At 38.3% G+C, this 20,931-nt stretch overlaps 1 long non-coding RNA gene across 1 annotated transcript in view; it reads left to right on the plus strand.

Annotated features, from left to right (window-relative positions):
- The window catches only part of LOC114644561 (uncharacterized), a 204,014-nt gene that overhangs the window by 165,436 nt on the left and 17,647 nt on the right, over window positions 1–20,931 (plus strand). The window contains exon 9 of the long non-coding RNA XR_007936450.1: window positions 6,921–6,941. This is a non-coding gene — a long non-coding RNA (uncharacterized LOC114644561). The remainder of the gene's footprint in view (window positions 1–6,920; window positions 6,942–20,931) is intronic.

Raw genomic sequence — 20,931 nt, forward strand, 5'->3', positions numbered from 1 at the left:
TACTTCTGAAAAATTCCTTCCATTGACCTATTGATTGCTGCTCTCCATAAACATACTGAGGAGATAAAATCCACACATAACCAACCTTAGATCCTAGTCTGATTCCTAGTAATAAATATTATGACCCACCAGAATTTCTTGATTGGACACATATCAAGTATTAAACAAACTTTATACAGTAGTTGCTTAACAGATTTTTCCCATGGGAAAAGATGTATAAAGAGACTGGGGATTATGCTTTGGATTGCAAGATTTGCTGCAGGTCTAAATCCTTACATGGTCTCCTTATTAGATTGCTTCAGCCTATTCCTGCACACAGGAGAGACCCTGGAAATCCATCTCAATAGATTTTATTACCAATCTCTCTCCTTCACACCACAATACCACCATATTATTAGTAGTAGACAGGTATTCAAAATGCACCCACATTGTTCCACTTAAGAAATTGCCTACACCTAAAGAGTTAGCTAATTTGTTTGCTAAAGGAGTGGTCTGTTTCCATTGATTCTTGGTGTCAAATATTTTGGACAGATTACATCCATGTGTTCTCATGTATTGAGTTTTTTCTGTGACTAAGGTGCAGTGTAATTTGATTTCTTGATATCATCTGGAAGCTAATGGTCAAAATAAGAGTGTAACTATAGCTCTGCAGAAAAAAATATTGTCAAAATAAATTTGTTGCATACTAATTGGAATAAAATGTTATCTATAGAAGAGTTTGCTAGCAATGTGTCACTATTATTCCATCCCTGGACGCTGAATAAGCGAGGCTTCTCTCCTAAGATCCAGTCAGTGCAGAGTGTGTGTCACCCTGCTGGTTGTAGTGAACGTGGACAGATAGCTTTACTCTCCAAGAAAGTCAAGGATGAGAATCCGTATACTTTAATGCAGATTTCTGGCAAGACATCATACAAAGTATTAGGACATGAAAACCAGTGACAACTTGAAAATAAAAGGACAATAATTTCCTTAACCTAAAATACAATATGGCGGAAGGTAAAGCAAAGACTAAAGCAGCACCAATAGCAAAAAGGGAGATAGGAACATACCAATATGTATTAATTAAATAGGAGGTTGGGGTAGGAATGTACCAAACAGTCTAATAACAATATTAACACAGGCTGCTGTAGCAGCACACTCCCTGTCTGCTATCGTCAGATAGCACCATTAATCTTGAATATTAACATTACAATTTTTTTTTCTATAACAAGTCTGTAACATAATAGGAATCCATCCTTGGGAACCTGAAGAAACAAGAGAACAGCCACAATCAACAATAAACTTCAAATGAGTTCTTAGATTCAATAGTCATTAATAAAACTTCTTGTAAACTGAAAATGGTGGAGATTGGTGTGACCTCTGAAGGTTTATGTAATATCAGCTGCAGTAGGACTGAATTGGTCTTTATGATGAAGTAACAGGACAACTTAGGTTGTCTGGTTGGTTGATTGGTCTGAATAAGGTCTTAACAGTCCCATCTCTGGCAGTCTTCACTTCAACCTTGCAGACCCTTACATCATAACTGGGCATGGTCTTTACAATGAGACCCATGGGCCAATCAATCCGATGATGCTTGGTGATGCTTCAGTAAGATGCTTTTTTGAAGGTTAGGCATTTGTACTTGCCATCTTCTGCGGTCTTGTAAAACGTTCTGATTCTCCTTTCTCCATCTTTTCCAGAAGCAATTGGCAGGGTGTTGTACACGTCTCGACTTGCTTTAGTGAAGGTTATGGCTGTCAAAGACTCCATGTAGAGTTGGAATAACCCCAATTTTCTGTGTCAAAAGGACACAGGTTTGGACCTGTTAAAAGTACATTGTTGAGAGATAGGCCTCTGTATTGTGTACTTGAATCAAAAACCACTCTAATTTGTCCTGGCTTGCGAGGATGGCATTTGCTAAAGGATGAAAGACACCAGCATTCTTCACCTTCCCTCAGTGGTGGAGCTGGTTCGGCATGATTGTTATCCAGTATTTTCTGCATGAATGCAACGAAGTGCTCATTCATCTCTGGTCGGTTCTTCAGTGTTCTCTTTAGTGAAGCAAATCTTGACACCGCTTGCTCACGATTATTTGGAAGAATGGGTCTTGGATTGTAGAAAGGTAATGGAGCTACCCAACTGTTAGAACTATCTTTATAGAATTCCTGGTCCATGATTTTGATGAACGCCTTATTTTCAACAGAAGGAGCTACCTTATTGTCGTCACTGGTGGTCTGGAAAACTGCATGACCAGGGTCATCTTCAAGCATAACCATATTGAGCTCTTGTATGTTATCAAGCATCTCTGTGTGCAGATTAGGTCTCTTTTTCACGAAATAGTGGCATGGGCATTGCTTGAAGTAAGAGACACAGCCTCTTTCAATCACACTTGTCTTGTAAGAATGGATGCTGCAAGGTCTGCGTGTTTTATTTATGCAGACATCTCCCACCTTGACCCAACCTAAATCAAGTCTCTGGGCATGAGGGGCATCATTAGGGCCATTACACTGTTGACGTACCTTATGGACTCTTAGAATGTCTCTGCCCAGCAAAAGCAAGATGTTAGCATCCTTGCCAAGAGGTGGGATACAGCTGGCTATATGCTTCAGGTGAAGATGGCACCGTGCTGCTTCAGGCATGGGGATCTCCTCCCTGTCACTCGGTAACTGATGACATTCAATCAGCATAGGAAGTGGAAACTCTGAGTTCCCTTGCACCGCTTCCACAATAAAACCACCTGCTCTTCTTCCTGTAGCATTCACTAGGCCTGCACATGTCCCTTGGGTATAGGGTGAAGAGTTCCCCTTTAAATTGAACAGGGAAAAAAACTGTGGATTTGCAAGTGATTGATTGCTGTGCTCATCTAAGATAGCATACATTTTAATGGCCTTCTCTGGTTGTTCCTTGTGGAACACATTTACAAGACATACTTTGGCACAGGATTTTCCACAAAGTCCTTCTCCACATACCGCGGTACATTTAGATGATACTGGCCTTGGCACTTGTTCAGAGCTCTCCCCACCATGCCTGGAGAAGGGGATAGAGTCCTCTTGGGAATCTGGATGGAGAATAGTAACTGCTGGTTGCTGCCACACTCAGAGCATTGAATAGTGCCCTTACGTTCTCTGGCAAAGTGCTCCGTTGAAGCACAACACCTGTAGCAGATTTCATGCCTTCGAGGAAATTCCCTGCGCTCTTGCATGGGTTTCTCTCTGAAAGCACAACTCTTCTTTAGGGGGTGTGTTTTTTATGTATTGGGCAATAGATGTTGGGATTGTCAACTTTCTGTTCTGTCACATCCATGCTGACAGTTGATGTGTTGTCTGAGATTCCTGTTTTACGAACGGAAATAGTGCCCCTTAAGTCCTTATGTCTAGCACTCAAGTTCTCATACCTTGCTGTTGTTGATGTCACAGGTGTCTGGTCACACTTATAGGTAATCTAACTTAGACACCATTAAAATATCTGACTACGCCACCCAGTTTTATTAAGAGACTGGGAACTCCTGAAATTTACCAATAATAGCACACAGGTTTCTTTAAATTGGGCGGTGAGTAAACACATAATGAAAGACACAACAGTAATTTCTGGAAAAGGCAACAGTAAGTTCTATTGTACAAGACAATATAAGGCACATTAAAAAGATAAACGAACATTACAGAACCTAAACATATCAGGAATTAATTTCCTTTTTTTAAAAGGAAAATACTCAGTCCACACTCTAAAAGTCCGTAAAAACAAGAATTGGAGGATACAACCTTTAGTGGTGCAGAGTCCAGTTTGGGCACTGTGTTACCCCAACACTTAATTGTTCATGGATGCACTCTGTTCCCCGGCAGAAGTTGTGTCAAATTGTTGACTTCCTGTCAGCGTCTCTTCGTTGTTCCTTTTTCTTCCACTCTGGGCTCCTTGTGTGGCTGGGACCTAGGCACGCCTCATTCCTCGTCTGTCAGCTTCGCTTGGTCCTCTCATGCGGCTTCCCTCTTTCGCTGAACCCACAACTGGCGTCTCCTTGTGGAGCTGTCTCTTCCTTCCTGGAAGTAAATGTTGCCGTCCTTGTGCCTCACGTCGTGCCAGCCAGGTACCCTTGTCTGCCTGCGAGCCCCTGTGCCCTGTCCGAGTGTCTTGGCAGCGTTTCCTGTGGACTCTCCCTCTCCTGCCTTCTGCTGGCCAGCAGTTTATATTTACTTCACCCCTCTGTTGTCAGTCCTGGACAAACAGTTTAATCCATGGCACATCTAAATTGCCTGGGTTTAACAATTAATAAAAACACAAACAAAATGTATGGTTACCAAACATTAATAAGTACAGATATGCTGATTAGGAACCAATATTTCCAAGCCAGGTAAATACAGACATTCTACCAAGGCCAGACTTCAAAGCAGTGATTCTCTTGCAGGACAGCAAATACCATTAATAAGTACAGATAGCCTTTTAACTTCTCACCCCCCCTAGTCCCAACAGTGGGTGCCTAATGGAACCACCCAGTGCACAAAAAAAATGTAAAAGTGTCCCCCTCTGACATTGAGCTTGGCACGTGTGCTTCATTCATTGAGGAACTTGGATCATTTTTGGCCTTGGCAATCTGTCTAACAAATTCTGAGAAAAAGAAGAAAGGTGGAAAAGAGACTTGATGCTGCTGATTGTACTTAGGACCCGCCAAAGTCCACTTCTCTTGAAGACGGTATGGCAGTTTTGCCACCAAGGGGTTAACACCATGAGCAGTATCTAAATAACTGAGATCGGGTAGATGTGAATCTGTTTTAGCAATTTCAAGTTCAAGAAAAAGATCACTAAGTTCCAAAAGCTTGCGGTCATCCTTTTGGACAGTTTAGGAAAGTCTTGTAGTCTTTTGAATAAGGAAAGCTCAATGACTTCAGAGCTTCCATACGTTTGGTTTAGTCTCTACCAGACAAGGATGAGGCCTGTGGATGGATTGTTTACATGGACATTTTTAAGTCTTTTGGCATATTCTGTCGATTGGGGCCCAAGCCATCTCACCAGTAGATCTAGTTCTTCCATAGGTGAGATGTCTAAGTCGTGGATTGCTGTCTTAAATGTGGATCTCCAGCTCCTATAGTTTTCTGGGTGGTCGTCGAACCTTGTGAGATCAGTATTGATGAGTTCTCGGTGGATCATGTACCTTGTAAAGTCCGATATTTCAGCTCTTTCAGATTTCATGCCCACAGGTATTCCTTGCACATTACTGTAGCTGATGGCATCTGGTGGATCATGCTTAGGTATTAGTGAGGTAAATGGAGTGCAGTTGGATTCAGCTCAGGTTGTCCAAAGCCTGGGTGTCTTACGACATGAGTCATTGAAGAAAACTGAGTCTCTGGAAGCATATGGTATTTCCTGGGAGGTTTAACGAAATTCTGATTATCTGCATCCGGGAAAGGTCTTGGCAGTGCATGAGTAGGTTGTATGAGTTTTGAATACTTGTGGGGATTCATGGCACTCACAATGCGGGTTGGATTAGAGCGGTCTTCCCCACTGGGTGGGGTGGCATCTTCTGGCAGGTTATATGCTGGGGCATTGTATGTAAAGCTTTCTACTGTAGGCTTAAAGGCACTGTCAGTATTCTGATCTAAGACAAACTGCAAAGTTTGTTTTTGCAGGCTCTTCTTTTGAGGGGATGGTTGACTTCGTCCTCTTCCTCTCAGCCTGTTCCAAAATACTCAATTTAGCCAAAGCTGCTGCTTCCTCTCGTTGCTTTTGGAGGACCTCTAACTGAGCCTCTGCCTCTGCTTGCATGTGGGCTGCTTCTGCCTTAAGGGCTGCTTCCTTTTTAATACAGGTAGTCTGAATCTTAGCTGCCTCTTCTTCTGCACAGGCTAAAACCAGTTGGTTGCTTAAGTCTGATCTCTGGGAGTTTGATCGTAGAGATCTGAATCATTTCCTAGAGTGCCTAAATGAGACAGAATAGCAGGATGCAGTGTCATGCAACTGCCTTATCCTATTTTTTAACCTTGACTTGACTTCAAGAAATGTGATGTGCCTTTGCTGATCAAGGAGAGTAATACTATTTAACTCCTGTAATGCTTCTTCCATGATAATATTTAACAGAAAGGCAGAATACTTCTCAAAATGTCTTTTATAGTTCTCATAGGTATTTAATTCTGGCAAACAAGTCCTTTAATTGCTCTGGACTGTCACTGGCATCATCAGCAATGGCAATGCAATGGATAGTTTTGCTCCATAAATCTAAAAGTCTGTTTGACATTTCTATCCTTTGGCTTTCAAACCCTTCTCTGATCTTTAAAGACAACTTAACTGTGCATTCAGGTAAGGCAGACAGTTCACCTTCTATTCCAATATCATCTTGAGGGGTGGGAGTAATTCGCCTTTTGCTTCTTGGGACTCCAATTCCAGTAAATGTGCTGATTCCTTCTGAGACATACAGTGATGAGGAGCACTGCGTGAGTTTCAGCTGGGTTTGGTTGAGCGGAGAGGGAGCACGCAGGGGTCACAGAAAGTCCAGCAAACAGAGGGCGCAGCAGTGTCAGCATGAAAGTTCCAGCTCATTCACTACGCAGTGAGTCAATAAACAATGATATCTGTAGAGAGTCCTTCAACTGTTGGAACTTGAAAGTAAAATTATTAAGTAAACTGAGTACTACTAAGTAAACTGAGCAAAAGTTTCAGGTCAGGCAGCAGGTATATCTTGCTGTGCTAGACATACACCAAAGGGTTCTATCCTATAACCTGGCTCCATGATATTTTGGCCCGCATTTTATTTGTAGGAGAGTTGGTCTCATTTTGTATACTGTGGTGCTTACAGCTCATTTGAAGATTCAAGGTACATTCCATGTCTCAAGACTCATGTGTGTACATATAAGAGTTTTTTGTTACTTCTGAATAGTCAAGCAACAAGTCATGTCATCTGCCTGATTATTTAGTGATTAACTAATTATCTTTTTTCTTCCTTTTCCATGAAACAGGATTCTAATTGGCCTTTCTGGGTGAGTATACATTAACTGAAATAGCTACTTCGACTTTGTGTCAGTGCTTGTTTTTTCATAGTTAACTCTCATATTTTCAAACTTAATGTTTTCAAACACTATTTTATTAAACCTGCACTTCATGAAGTCCTGTTTTGTTTAATACATGTCTCTTAAATAATACATTAATTGCTACTATACATCATTACATTGTCTGTTCTTGTGTATATTTATGAGAATGAGCTTCAAATCTTGCTTACATATTCATGTCTTTACTCACCCTATTACATATTTACTGTTAATAAATGGGGCGCCCCAATGCCTGAGGAGCCGTGGCCCTCAGCACTTCTGCTACACCTGGAAGTGCTGGGGGGAAGAAGACCAGGGACAGCTGGAGTGCTTCCGGGTGCACAGCCGGTACTTCTGCTACACTGGGGAGTACTGTTTGAAACATTTTAAATGTCAATTTTGATGCAGTTTAACTCCTATATTTTAATATAATGTTATTACTTCAGCAGCTGCAGTAGTTTCAGATCAGTAAACACAGCAGTCCATCTCTTAGAATTAGCAACAGGACTCAGTAAACTTTAAATTACTCCAAAGTAATCTTTTTCATGACAGTAGTAGGATTTCATGTAAGATAATAACTTCTACAATTCCAAACTGTCTGGCACCTCAGTTACAACTACTCTGGTGACAACACCACAAGAAGATCCCAGAAGAGTGGGAAGAAGCGGCATTAGCAGAAGTTTTCTCTAAGGGTCAGCCTAGATTTTAATTCTGAATTTTATGTTTGACCATAGATAGATAGATAGATAGATAGATAGATAGATAGATAGATAGATAGATAGATAGATAGATAGATAGATAGATAGATAGATAGATAGATAGATAGATAGATAGATAGATAGATAGATAGATAGATAGATAGATTAATAAAGTATCTATCTATCTATCTATCTATCTAGATAGATAGATAGATAGATAGATAGATAGATAGATAGATAGATAGATAGATAGATAGATAGATAGATAGATAGATAGATAGATAGATAGATAGATAGATAGATAGATAGATAGATAGATAGATAGATAGATAGATAGATAGATAGATAGATAGATAGATAAAGGACCGGAGGAGGGCTTATGCCTCCTTCAGACCACGAGGAGGCGACCGCTCTGGTGGCTTTGGGGACCACAGGAACTGAGCATTGAAGCTCAACTCTGTAGGGGCCCGTGGTCACTGCCAGGGTGGCACCCCAATGCCTGAGGAGCCGTGGCCCTCAGCACTTCCGCTACACCTGGAAGTGCTGGGGGGAAGAAGACCAGGGACACCCGGAGTGCTTCCGGGTGCACAGCCGGTACTTCCGCCACTGGGGAGTGCTGGCGGAAGATTATCGGGAGGCACCTGGAGCACATCCGGGTGATTATAAAAGGGGCCGCCTCCCTCCATTCTATGGATGGAGTCGGGTGGAAGTGGACAGAGTCTTGAAGGAGAGGAGAGGAGAGGAGTGGAGGCGGACCTAAGTGGACGGCATTTGGAAGAGGCCTGGACTTTGGGGTGATTGGTGCTGCGGCACTGGGTTGAGTGTGTTTCACTATTCAGTATATAATTGTAAATAAACGTGTTGTGATGCTTAACATCATGTCTACCTGTCTGTGTCCAGGCTGCTTCCCACAGTAGGATATAGAATGTTTTTCAGCATTTTTATTATATTGTTCAACTGATCTGAATCTAAAAGAGAAGAAAACACAAACTGTAGAGGGTTTTATGTGATTGATTTTATTTAAATTCAACTCCTTCCTGCACAAAGACAGCTTTAGCCCTGCCAAGAGCATGAAAATTGTGTTTAAAGAAGTCTTAAAATGATTATTTTCAAGGACAATTTATTAGAAATATTTTAGGTCACCTCTGCCAAAAGGCTTTTTCACACTTAATCAAGTTAAAGGCTACTATGTGAAAAGATTGTGTCTCACTGTCTGAGCCCTCATTGCCTACTGTGCTGACATGCATTATCTACAACAGGAATTAATAACTTAAAACAATGATTCAGATTTAGATACCCAATAAAAATAACAAATATTTTAATGACTCATTCTTGTTGTCCTTCATCTAAATTGTCATTGCCTTCACTTCACATCAATTCTAAAATTATGCTCCCCATCACAAAGAATATACTTGTGTTAAAAGATAAGCTCGCTATTTTTCAAGTCTGTTATCTCTTCACAAGCATGTTATATATGCATTTACCAATGCAAAACTGTGTTAAACTGTGTTAAACTAAGTTAACCATTTTCGATACATTTTAAAAAAATACCTTGCCCTCACTTGAGGTATATATAGTAATGCAGACTATGGGGCATGGAGCACCACTGGAAAATAAAATGCTTAAATACCATATTTACTCGTGTACCACGCGCCCTTGTGTAAGACGCACACCCTAATTTTTACAAAGAAAATCGTGAAAAAAATTTGCCCTCTGTATGACGCACGTTGTGATTGTATAGGAAGCGTTTAGGGCACGTTTTCTGCGAAATGCACTTCTGTTTTTGTTGCATGAGGAAAGAGTGAGCGAGAGAGAGAGAGAGCGCAAGCGAGCAAGATAGTGCATGAGCCAGAGAGAGAGGGAGAGAGTGCGTGCGTGGGAGTGAGCGAGAGAGAGAGAGAGAGAGAGAGAGAGAGAGAGAGAGAGAGAGCGCACGAGCAAGCCCAAGCAGAAGAAGTAAACATTGCAGAAAAAAAATTCCTTAAGTATGACACACACCTGATTTTCTAATGCTAATTTTCAGGAAAAAATGTGCGCGTGGTACATTTTTAAATACGGTAGTTACTGAATATATTAGTTTTTCAGGCCAAATAAGTTATCGAACATTGATGTATGTCTTTGGATTATACACAGTTTGTAAAATAGCTTGTACATGTAATTTACATACAAAAAAGACCAATATTATGAGATTCAGCCATTTTAAAAGAAGGTCAGTTGTTCATGGTCCCTCTGCGCTTATTTTTGTCCACAGTAACCTTTCAACCAGAGGAGCGTGATTTCTCGAACGACCACATTATAGTAAAATTTTCCTGCCACGTGCTCTGTATCATGTTGATTTACTTCCATATTTATATGAGAAGTCCTCCCACAAAGTCACTACTATTACACATGCAGGTAGAAAATACATCCTTACCTTGAGAAAAATAGTGCCAGGAATATGTGCTAAAATAGTTATTTCTTATTCCTTATGTTATTAGAAACTCTTATCCGAACCAATTAAGGCATGTTATCTTATAACATTTTTCTGCTTTCAGTCTAGACACTTTTGGTAAGTTTTTAGGTTTTTATTTTCTAGTGGTGCTCCGTGCCCTATTGCCTCCTTTATAAAGCACCAGTCATGGCAAGATATCTATGCAGGTATCCAGGAAGGAGTAATGATAACATTTGCGTGGTGACACTGGAAGTTAGCAAAAACTTATCAAAGCATGATGTGTTATACCAAAAACTTCAACAAGGTCCAAAGCTGAAAAATAGAGAACTCTTTTACAACTGCTTTATGAAAATATCATCTGTTTGGTTATTTCATACACATTAAGAATGTAAAAAAACATAAACAAAGGACAGTTAATAAAGACCTAATGACCAAAAGTGACTGGTTTTTAAAGTTTTGCCTTTTTATATTAGTTTTTATTTCTATATTTTTTCTGATCTTACTTGGAAATTCAGTTTAGTTTTCCTTCTTCGTGTATTTTTAGTTTTAGTTTAGCTTTTATTTCACAAAGACATTTCTATTTTATTTTTATATCTATTAGTTTCAGTTTAAGTTTTAGTAATTATGGCATGGAGCGCCTACAGAGTTACTGTAACTTTTATGTCACAATCAGACAGAACTGTACACTTAATAGATTTGGATATGAGTTTAATGTTAGTGGAAGCTTACTACACTACATGGTTTAGTATCTGGTTTTGTTTTTGTCTGATAAAAACAACCATAATCAAAACTGGATACTGAATATGGACACTTTTACACAATTTTATAATTTTTAAAATATTTTCTCATGAAAATCACGGGGGCTTAGGAAGAACAGGGCTCTTAGACTTGAATGAGTGTGCAGACCCCACCTAGCTGTATTGAGGGAAACAAAGAACAACAAGCATGTAATGTCAAGGTTAGGGGCAGTGAGACTTTTATAGCCCACCATTAGAACAGTAAACCCATAATGAGCAGAGCAAGAGCAGGTAATAGGAGTATGGACAGGCATAAGATGACAGAGACAGCATCTGAGATTAAGAACAATATATACATTATCTAAATCTGTTTATCCAGAGCAGGATCGCAGGAAACATGTAGCCTACCCCCAACAGGTCTGGATGCAAGGCAGGAAAAATCCCTGGTATGCAATATGAATGATAAGGCTAATGTTAAGAACAAATAGAATATGATATTTCAACTGTCTATTTTGAGAGAGAGAAAAAACATTGAAAAAAGTGAGACAATTTTTTTTTTTTTGCTAATGGATTACTTTCACAATATCAGGTATTTTAAGTTGTGAATATGAAGTAAAAAAGATAAATGAATAAATATAGAATAAATACAAAAACCCATTAATAAGTTCAGTTTTTCATCACTTGGCAGACTGTCTTCACCTACCTATCTTTGTTTGTATCGCTTCCTTGTTAAATGATGTTTTTAAAGCAAAAGGTATTGGTCAGCAACAATATGCTAATCTTGTATGACGACCTAGTCAGTCTCTCGATCAGTGCTGTTTTATTGTCAAAAATCGGGAGTTTGTCTCCCCTAGACTTTCTTGTATACTCAGATATGGGATAGATATTTGAGGAGTAAACTGCAAGACAATGATTATATTTTTATATCATGTACGTTAAGAAACCATCAACAACAAATAAAAAAAATCGAGTGTGTTCAGGTAAAGTACCACTTCCAGTTGATGGATTTGGCCCAAAAGTTAATACAGATCTGCAATTTTGGTGTAACAACCACATGCCAAATTTCATCCATCTATCTAGTTACGTTTTTTGAGATATTGTGTTTATATACACACACACACACACACACACACACACACAGAGGCAGAATTCCAAAAAACTGTGTTTTCAGACATGGGGAGTTCTAAAACATCAAGATTCGTCAAAATGTCGAGGTCGAATTTTTTTCATGAGTACTATATTTTCTCTATACTTTGTATACTTTGAGTGTGAAGTGGCAGGTGAATTACTGTCAACAAAAAGCAGGCACCTGAGAAATAAACTGAACCGTTACTCACTTGTTATTTTTTTGTCCATACGGTAGATAGATAGATAGATAGATAGATAGATAGATAGATAGATAGATAGATAGATAGATAGATAGATAGATAGATAGATAGATAGATAGATAGATAGATAGATAGATAGATAGATAGATAGATAGATAGATCTTTATTGTCATTGTCACTTTTACAAAGGAACAACGAAATTGAAGGATTTTTGTAAAATTGTAAAGTGTTTGTTGAGCAGCACATTCTGATTTCAGGCGTTTGAATTACATCTTGATATACAACATGTGCAAATAAAGGTGGCACGTAAATCGCTTTCTGTTCCACACACTTTACACGCATATTCAGCTTGCTCTGTCACCGCAAATGCTGTGTGAACAGCTGCCCTCCGTCACCAGCCACCAATCACTGGATGAATACGTGCAGGTGGCTCCTGGTGGATGGCTTTCAGTTTTAGAGTTAAATGTTATAAGGGTTAAAATCTTACAGCAAGAAAATGACTTCAAAAATGAAAACTAAAATTATGTTTAGTAAATCTTTTATATATTTCTCTTCTGGTTCGTACTGCTTCCACTTCAAAACCGGTCCCGTCCACACGCAGCTCGATTTCTATTCGTCGTCTTCCATGTCATGCACTATACTGGCCAGCTGAGCGTAATACATCTAACATGTACTCGAGGTGCAGCCACAACGGTAAAGTAGCTTTACCACCTTTGAGGGAGCCACCTGTGTCTTTACAACAGCTTCTTACACAGCAAACATCAGAAGCTAAAAATTATTGTGAACACATTCGAGAATACAACTCTTCTCTAGCGTTTGCTTCCATGAGTGCATAGATAACTCAACCTCCTGGCCACAGACCATACTGTTTTAAAATACACGGGCAAATTTATCACCAAATCTCTCCACTATACGCTAACACTTCTACCTCTCCAGGATATGGACAGTTGTATGTTTTTGACACAGCGCAAGCTACTGCAGTACGCTTATAAAATAAAGCAAACTCTGCATGCAGCGAAAATGTACTTCTCCAGCTAGATTCCATGCTCAGAACCATCAACCCCTTCGCTAAATCATACAAACACATGCATGAAATCGCTCAGTCCAATCCAACAGCATCCATTCCTTGAATGGTTTTCAAGGAAAACCCTACGCAGGATTTACGACGATACAATGCCCCGACATTGCAGCGATTTTCGTCGGAGAAGATGGCGAAACACCTGCCGAAAGGGACATTTGCATCTATCCCATACGCAACTCCTGTAAACAGATTTCCACGCTGAACATGAATTGCGATTTTATGGTTTACCCACTTTTATTCCCTTATGGAGACATTGGCTGGCACAAAGATTTACAACATGTTCCTGATAAAAGAACCGCCAAGCGAATAAGGCTTACTCAATGCCAATTTTACGAGTACAGATTAGCAATGAGGAATACATTTAGTATTTTGCACTCCAGCGGCAAACTATTCCAACAGTATGTCGTAGATGTGTATGTTAAAACAGAGGGCGCGCGTCTCAACTATCTCAGATTACATCAACAAGATCTGCTCGTGGAACAATACAATGTTTGAATACAGATGCACTGCAAGCAAACGCTGAAAATAACAACGTACGTGTAGGCAAAATGATCATATTACCGTCCACATTTCCAGGAAGTCCAAGATACATGAAACAAAAATATCAGGATGCCATGGCCATAGTACGTAAATTCGGAAAGCCTGATTTATTTATCACTTTCACATGTAATCCTACTTGGTCGGAAATTCTACATGCACACTGCATCTTTCAAGAAGCATTTATTTCTTCTTGATTTCTGAATTCCTTTCTCACCGTTTTCCGTTCCTATTCTTACACCGCCATATGCTACGGTGGGCATCGGCTAGTTATTATTTTATTTCTGTTAGTCTTTCCAGGTACTTGAATAGTTTCATTTAGTTTTAGTTTTTCATTTCAGTTTTGTTAATTATTTTATTTCAGTTTATGAAAATGTTTTTTTAATAATAGTTTCAGTTTTGATTTTAGTTTTCTTTAACTATAATAACCTTGGTAGAAACACATGCCGAATTTCATCCATCTATCTAGTTGTATTTTGTGTTGTAATGTGTTTACACACACACACACACGCACACACAATTCCAAAAAACTGTATTTTTGGACTCTGGGAGGTCTATAACGTCAAGATTCATCAAAATATCGAGGTCGAATTTTTTCATGATTACTATACTTTCTCTATACTTTGTATATGAGAAAGTAAAAACGATTTTTCCTGTGCAAAGTGGCAGGTGAATTGCTGTCAACAAAAAGCAATCACCTGAGAAATAAACTGAAACGTTACTCACTCGTGATTTTTCTGTCCATATGGTAAACGTTTTGTTGACCAGCACATTCTGATTTCAGTCATTTGCATTACGTCTTAATATACATCAAGTGCAATGAAAGGCAGCATGTAAATCACTTTCTATTTCACACGCTTTATGCACCCTCATTCAGCTCGCTCTGTCACCGCAAATGCCGTGTGAACACCTGCCATTCACGGGATGAATATGTGTGGGTGGCTTGTGGTGGATGACTTTCTGTTTTAGAGCTAAAACTTACAAAGGTTAAAGACTAATGGAAAGAATATTCATTCAAAAATGAAACCTAAAAATATTTTAGTATATTATTATTTTATCTCAGTTAGTCTTTCCAGCTACTTTAATAGTTTCGTTTAGTTTTAGTTTTCATTTCGGTTTTATTAATTATTTTATTTCAGTTTACGAAAATGTTTTTTTAATAATAGTTTCAGTTTTGATTTTAGTTTTCGTTAACTATAATAACCTTGGAAGGAAGAATATTTTAGGAGTGTTTTGAATGTGAAGAGAATGTCTGACAGAGTGATATGCATAAAGTTGAAAATCGAAGGATAATCATAAATGTCATCACTGCATATGCTCCACAAGTGGAATGCGAGATGGAGGAGAAAGAAGATTTCTGGAACAACTTAGATGAAATGGTGAAGAGTAGACCCAAAGAAGAAAGAGTGGTGATTGGAGTGGACCTTAATGGACAGATTGGCGAAGGGAACAGTGGTGATGAGGAGGTGATGAGAAGGTATGGTGTGAAGAAGATAAATGTTAAAGGGCAAATGGTAGATGACTTTGCATAAATAATGGAAATGACGGTGGTGAATACACATTTTAAGAAGGAGAAGGAACACAGGGTGATGTATAAGAGTGGAGGAAGGTGCACACAGGTGGACTATGTCCTATGTAGGAGGTGCAATGTGAAAGAGATTAGAGACTGTAAAGGTGGTGGCAGGGGATAGTGTAGCTAGACAGCATCCATTGGTGGTATGTAGGATGAATTTCAAGGTGAAAAAGCGGAAGAGAGAGAGAATATAACCAAGGATCAGGTGGTGGAAGCTGAAAGAGAAAGACTATTGTGTGAAATTTAGAGAGGAAATGAGACAGGTGCTGGGTAGGTCAAACTGTTTGAGAAGCTAGACACAAAGGAATATGATACCAGTTTTCAAGAATAAGGGAGATGTGCAAACTTCAGTAACTACAAGGGTATAAAGTTGATAAGCCACACCATGAATATACAGGAAAGAGTGATGAATGCTAGGCTGAGAGGAGAGGTGGCTATCTGTGAGCAGCAATATTGCTTCATTCCAGGAAAAAGTACTGCGGATATGATGTTTGCTTTAAAAGTGTTGATGGAGAAGTACAGAGAAGGTTAGAAGGAATTGTATCGTGTGTTTGTGGACTTAGAGAAAATGTATGACAGAGTGCCAAGAGAGGAGTTATAGTTCTGTTTGCAGTGTTAATTTTGACAATACATTTTGATTTAGTTTTAATCTTAGTCTTCTGACTCAATTGCATTTTAGTTCAGCCACATTTTAATAATTTAATTATTGTTAGTTTTAGTCTAGTTTTAGTAGACATAAAATAAGTAAAGTAAATCAGTTTTAGTCGAACAAAAGTAAACGTAAATTAGTCAAACAGTCAAAAATCAGATAGATCTCTTGTTTAACATATTAATATTCACAGAATATACTGTAATTTTAATCTGTTATTCTAACATGTACACTAATGAGCCAAAATACATGTAGTGATTTTTGAACATAAAATGAAGAGTATGTTTAGAAAGAATTTACTCCAAAAGATTTTGGTCAGATAACAACAGTTCTGGTCTGTCATCAAAGTTTTCTGGCCTTCAATGTGCCTTAGTTATGCGGCTTTAAAATTTATCTAAAAAGGCTGCACCAAGCAGCGTGCATTTAATTTCAGCACAGTGTTTAGAAAGAATGAGATCATCATGGACTATCAGATTTATCTGACCATGTGCACATTTAAAATTTATTCTCTGATATTTCTTCTCTAGCAACTTAAAAATACTACTTAAAATAATACTAAAAATAAAAATTCAAGCATTATTGCCTGTACTGTTGAACTGGTGAATTCCAAAATAGTTTAGAATACTTAAATTTAACCAAACTGTTAAAAGCTGTTTTTGTAGCAAAACACTTTTAAAATCTGGTCTGTCAGAGAATCACTCTGTTAGGTTTGCAACATTTGCTATTAAAAGATTTATATTTACATCATTAGCTTGCTAAGAAACTCACTAAAGACTAACATTTAAAGGAGGAGTCAAATGTTTTACATTAATCCAATGTTTCAGAACTCTTATAAAAGAGCCTTTGCTGTGCTGTTTCTAAAGTGTGTCACAGGAGCGATCAGATTTTCTTATTACTTAGCTTGTGTTTAAATCCAGAATTACAAAAGTTACCTGTAGTCAATTAATCTTAACTTAGAGGCTGAATTACATTCTCTAACTCACCATTCTGATATATGACATGTATGCTTTTACTACGTTCTTCACATTTTAGAGGTTACAGTCATAAACATTAGTTTGCCCTCAAAAACCAAACAACACAAAAATTTAGTGTTTGCAGATTTTTATTCAGCAGTGAAGCAATGCTGTGTTGCCGGAGTATACATGTACACATCATATTAACTGGGAGATGAGCCAGAGGTAACAGTACTGGCATCAGGCAAGTCGACACCTAGATAACGTTACATAATTTAGCTTAATCTCAGGATGACACACATCTAGATGCCGCTTCAGTTTTGTGGCATTCTTTCCTGTGAGCTTTGTTCCACATGACTTACACTGGGTTTTATTCATATCAGCATTGTACTTAAAGTTGGTCCATGTATCTGACCGCTTTTTTCATCAGAGAATCATATTGGCCAACACAGCGGAGCAGAGTGGAGCAGGATTCTGGCTGACATGATGATTTCCTGATGGTGCCCAAGCTAGGGTTATCCAATTACAAGCGTGCAAACAAGTTTTTAAAATCTCATCACTACATTCATGCTCGTTATTTGTTGGCAGACTGTGTCAGGTGTAATAGAGATATGGAAAGAGCTTCACATCGATCACTTTCTAGTTGACTGTGTGTAACTTTTTTGTTTTGTTTATGTTTCATCAACAATGATTTTAAAAGTATTCATCTTAGTTTTCATCACTAAAGGTGCATTTTTATTTAGTTTTTGTTCTGTTTTCATCATATAAAAAAGTCATTGACGGCTATTTTTTGCCTTAGTTTTAATCAGGAAAATTAACACTGACTGTATGAGGAAGTCAAGAGTAGCAAAAAAGTATGTGAGTGTGGTGCAGGATATGTATAAAGACAGTGTGACTGTGGTGAGGTGTACAGTAGGAATAACTGTTTGCGATGGTGATGGACAGGTTGACAGATTAGGTCAGACCAGAGTCTTTTTGGACGATGATGTTTGTGTTTGACATTGCGATTCATAGTGAAAGTAGACAGCAGGTTGAGGCGAACCTGGAGAGGCTGAGATACACACTGGTGAGAAGGGGAATGAAAGTCAGTAGGAGTAAGATGAGTATATGTCCGTGAATGAGTGGGAAGGTGGTGGAATGGTATGACTGCAAGGAGAGGAGGTGGTGAAGGTAGATGAAGTTAAATACTTGGGTTCAACAGTCCAAAGCAACAAAGAGCTCTGCAGAGAGGTGAAGAAGAGAGTGTAGGCATGGTGGACATTGGTGGAGAAGATTGGCAGGACTGATTTGTGATAGAAGAGTAACTGCAAGAGTGATAGAGAAGGTCTATAAAATGGTAATGAGAACAGCTATGTTGTATAGTTTGGAGACTGTAGCACTGATGAAAAGACAGGAGGCAGAGCTGGAAGTGGCAGAGCTGAAGATGCTATGGTTTTCGGTTGGAGTAATGAGAGTAGACAGAATTAGGAATTAGTATATTAGAGGGACAACACAGGTATGATAGTTTGATGACAATATGAGTGAGGATAGTTTGAGATGTGTTTAGGCACGTGTAGAGGAGAGAAGAGGGGTACTACAGGAAAAGAATTTTGAAGATGGAACTGCCAAGCAAGAGGAAAAGGTGAAGAACAAAGGGGAGGTTTATGGATGGATGAGGAAGGACATGAAGGCGGTCGATGTGGCAGAAAATGATGTAAAGGACAGGGATAAATGGAGATGGATGATTCGCTGTGGGGGCCCCTAAATGGGAACAGTCAAAAGAAGAGGAGTATATGCCAACATCATCCTCTGGGGTAAAAAGATTTAAACTCAGAATATGAGAGATAGAGGAGATTGCAGATTTCCTATTGTGATCAAAACAAAACGTTCTTCCAGAAGGTATAGGATAAAGAGGATTCTCATTTACATAACCAAATTATGACATTGTTTTTTATTTTTAAATATTTTCATAAGGAAATCTTTTTATTCTTGAGTTAAATATTGTTGGTTGCAAGGTTATTATAGTTAATGAAAACTAAAATCAAAACTGAAACTATTTTTTTTTTAAATTTCATTAACTGAAATAAAATAATTAACAAAACTGAAATTAAAACTAAAACTAAACGAAACTCTTAAAGTAGCTGGAAAGACAAACTGAAATAAAATAACAATTTACTAAAAATATTTTTAGTTTTCATTTTAGAATCAATATTCTTGCCCTTAGTCTTTAATCCTTGTAACTTTAAACTCTAAACTAGAAAGTCATCCACCACGAGCCACCCGCATATGTTCATCCAGTGAATGGTGAAGGAGGGTGGCTGTTCACACAGCATTTGAGGTGACAGCAAGCTGAATACATGCGTGGAAAGAATGTGAAATTATGACATTGTTTTTTATGTTTAAACATTTTCATAAGGATTTCTTTATTCTTGAAGTAAATATTGTTCATTGCAACAGCTTAATGCATATGAGAAAAATGTAAATTTATTTGTCTTAATTTCAGCCTCCAATAGAAACCAAAAAAGGTTGTGTAAGCAATAAGTTAAAAGCTACTGTTTCCCATTGATGGCAAAACAACATTAAGAGGTGGAAGATTCATTTTGACAAATAACCTTTATTTTGAGAGACATGTATGTTTTCCATTCATAGTCGGACATGAGAGCTTTTGTTCTTGTAAAAAATGTATTTTTTGGATAAAAAATTAGAAAAAACCTTTAGAGATAAAATGATAAGAATACAAAAAAGTTAGTTAAATAACTGTGTTCAGATTTGGAGCATTTATAATATTTGCTTAGTTATTTCTTCATAAACAGAAATACTACATTGTAGTATAAAATGAAAAGTAACAGCGATACCGTATTTACTTGTGTACCACGCACCCTCGTGTAAGATGCGCACCCTAATTTTTACAAAGAAAATTGCGAAAACAATTTGCCCCATATATAACGCGCGTTGTGATTGTATAGGAAGCATTTAGGGCACGTTTTCCGCGAAATGTACTTCTGTTTTTGTTGCATGATGAAAGAGCGAGCGAGAGAGAGAGAGCGCGAGCGAGAGAGAAAGAGTGCAAGCAAACGAGTGAGAGAGAGAGAGAGCACGAGCGAGCGAGTGAGAGAGAGAGCGCTCCTGTCCAAGCAGAAGAAGTAAACATTACAGAAAAAAAATTCCTCGTGTATGACGCGCACCTGATTTTCTAATGCTAATTTTCGGGAAAAAATGTGAACGTGGTACACGCGTAAATACGGTAAAAGATTGTAATCGCATGTATTAGTCCAGCATAAAAGAATACTTGTTTTTGGGGGTATTTTACAATAGTTAAATGCTGAGTTCAATTAGTCTTATGTGTACTGATGTATATACTATTTTTAGTTGTGATCCTTTTCATGTACTTAGTTGCCCAAAGCTTCAGGGAAACTAAAGTGCCTGCTTTATATAAGGGTTGGTTTGGTGGCCACATGCAGTCAAGCTCTCTTTAATGTTTGACTACAGATATACAGTATAAAACTTTAAATGAATTAAGGTCATGGCATTAGTTGATTAGGCAGTTGCAAACATCTTATGTAAACTATAAGTAAATAAAATACCTGTTCACTACACTCCTTATGTCCTGTCAGTGGATGGCAAACCAGTTGAGACAGGAGTTTTGGAGTTTCTTACACCAACTCTTTGTTATTACTAGAAAGTTTCTATGAATAAATTCCTGAGCAGTGACTCAAAACCCACTAGAGGGAGAAATTTTAATAAACCCCAGCTAGTCAGAAAAAGGTCACAGTAGTATCTCTATATAAATAAGAGTTATTTGTAGAAAAAAATGCTTGGTAACAAAATAAACCTCCTCAGAGTTCAAGCTGAAAAAGGAGTTTCCTTAAAAGGCAATGGCTGTCCAAGGCAAACAAGTCCCAATCAAAAATCCAAAGAGTAATCCAGAAAATTCAAAAAAGCACATAATAATCACAGAGAAATTTACCACCACAAG

Source organism: Erpetoichthys calabaricus, chromosome 12, assembly GCF_900747795.2.
Source record: "Erpetoichthys calabaricus chromosome 12, fErpCal1.3, whole genome shotgun sequence".
NCBI lineage: Eukaryota > Metazoa > Chordata > Cladistia > Polypteriformes > Polypteridae > Erpetoichthys > Erpetoichthys calabaricus.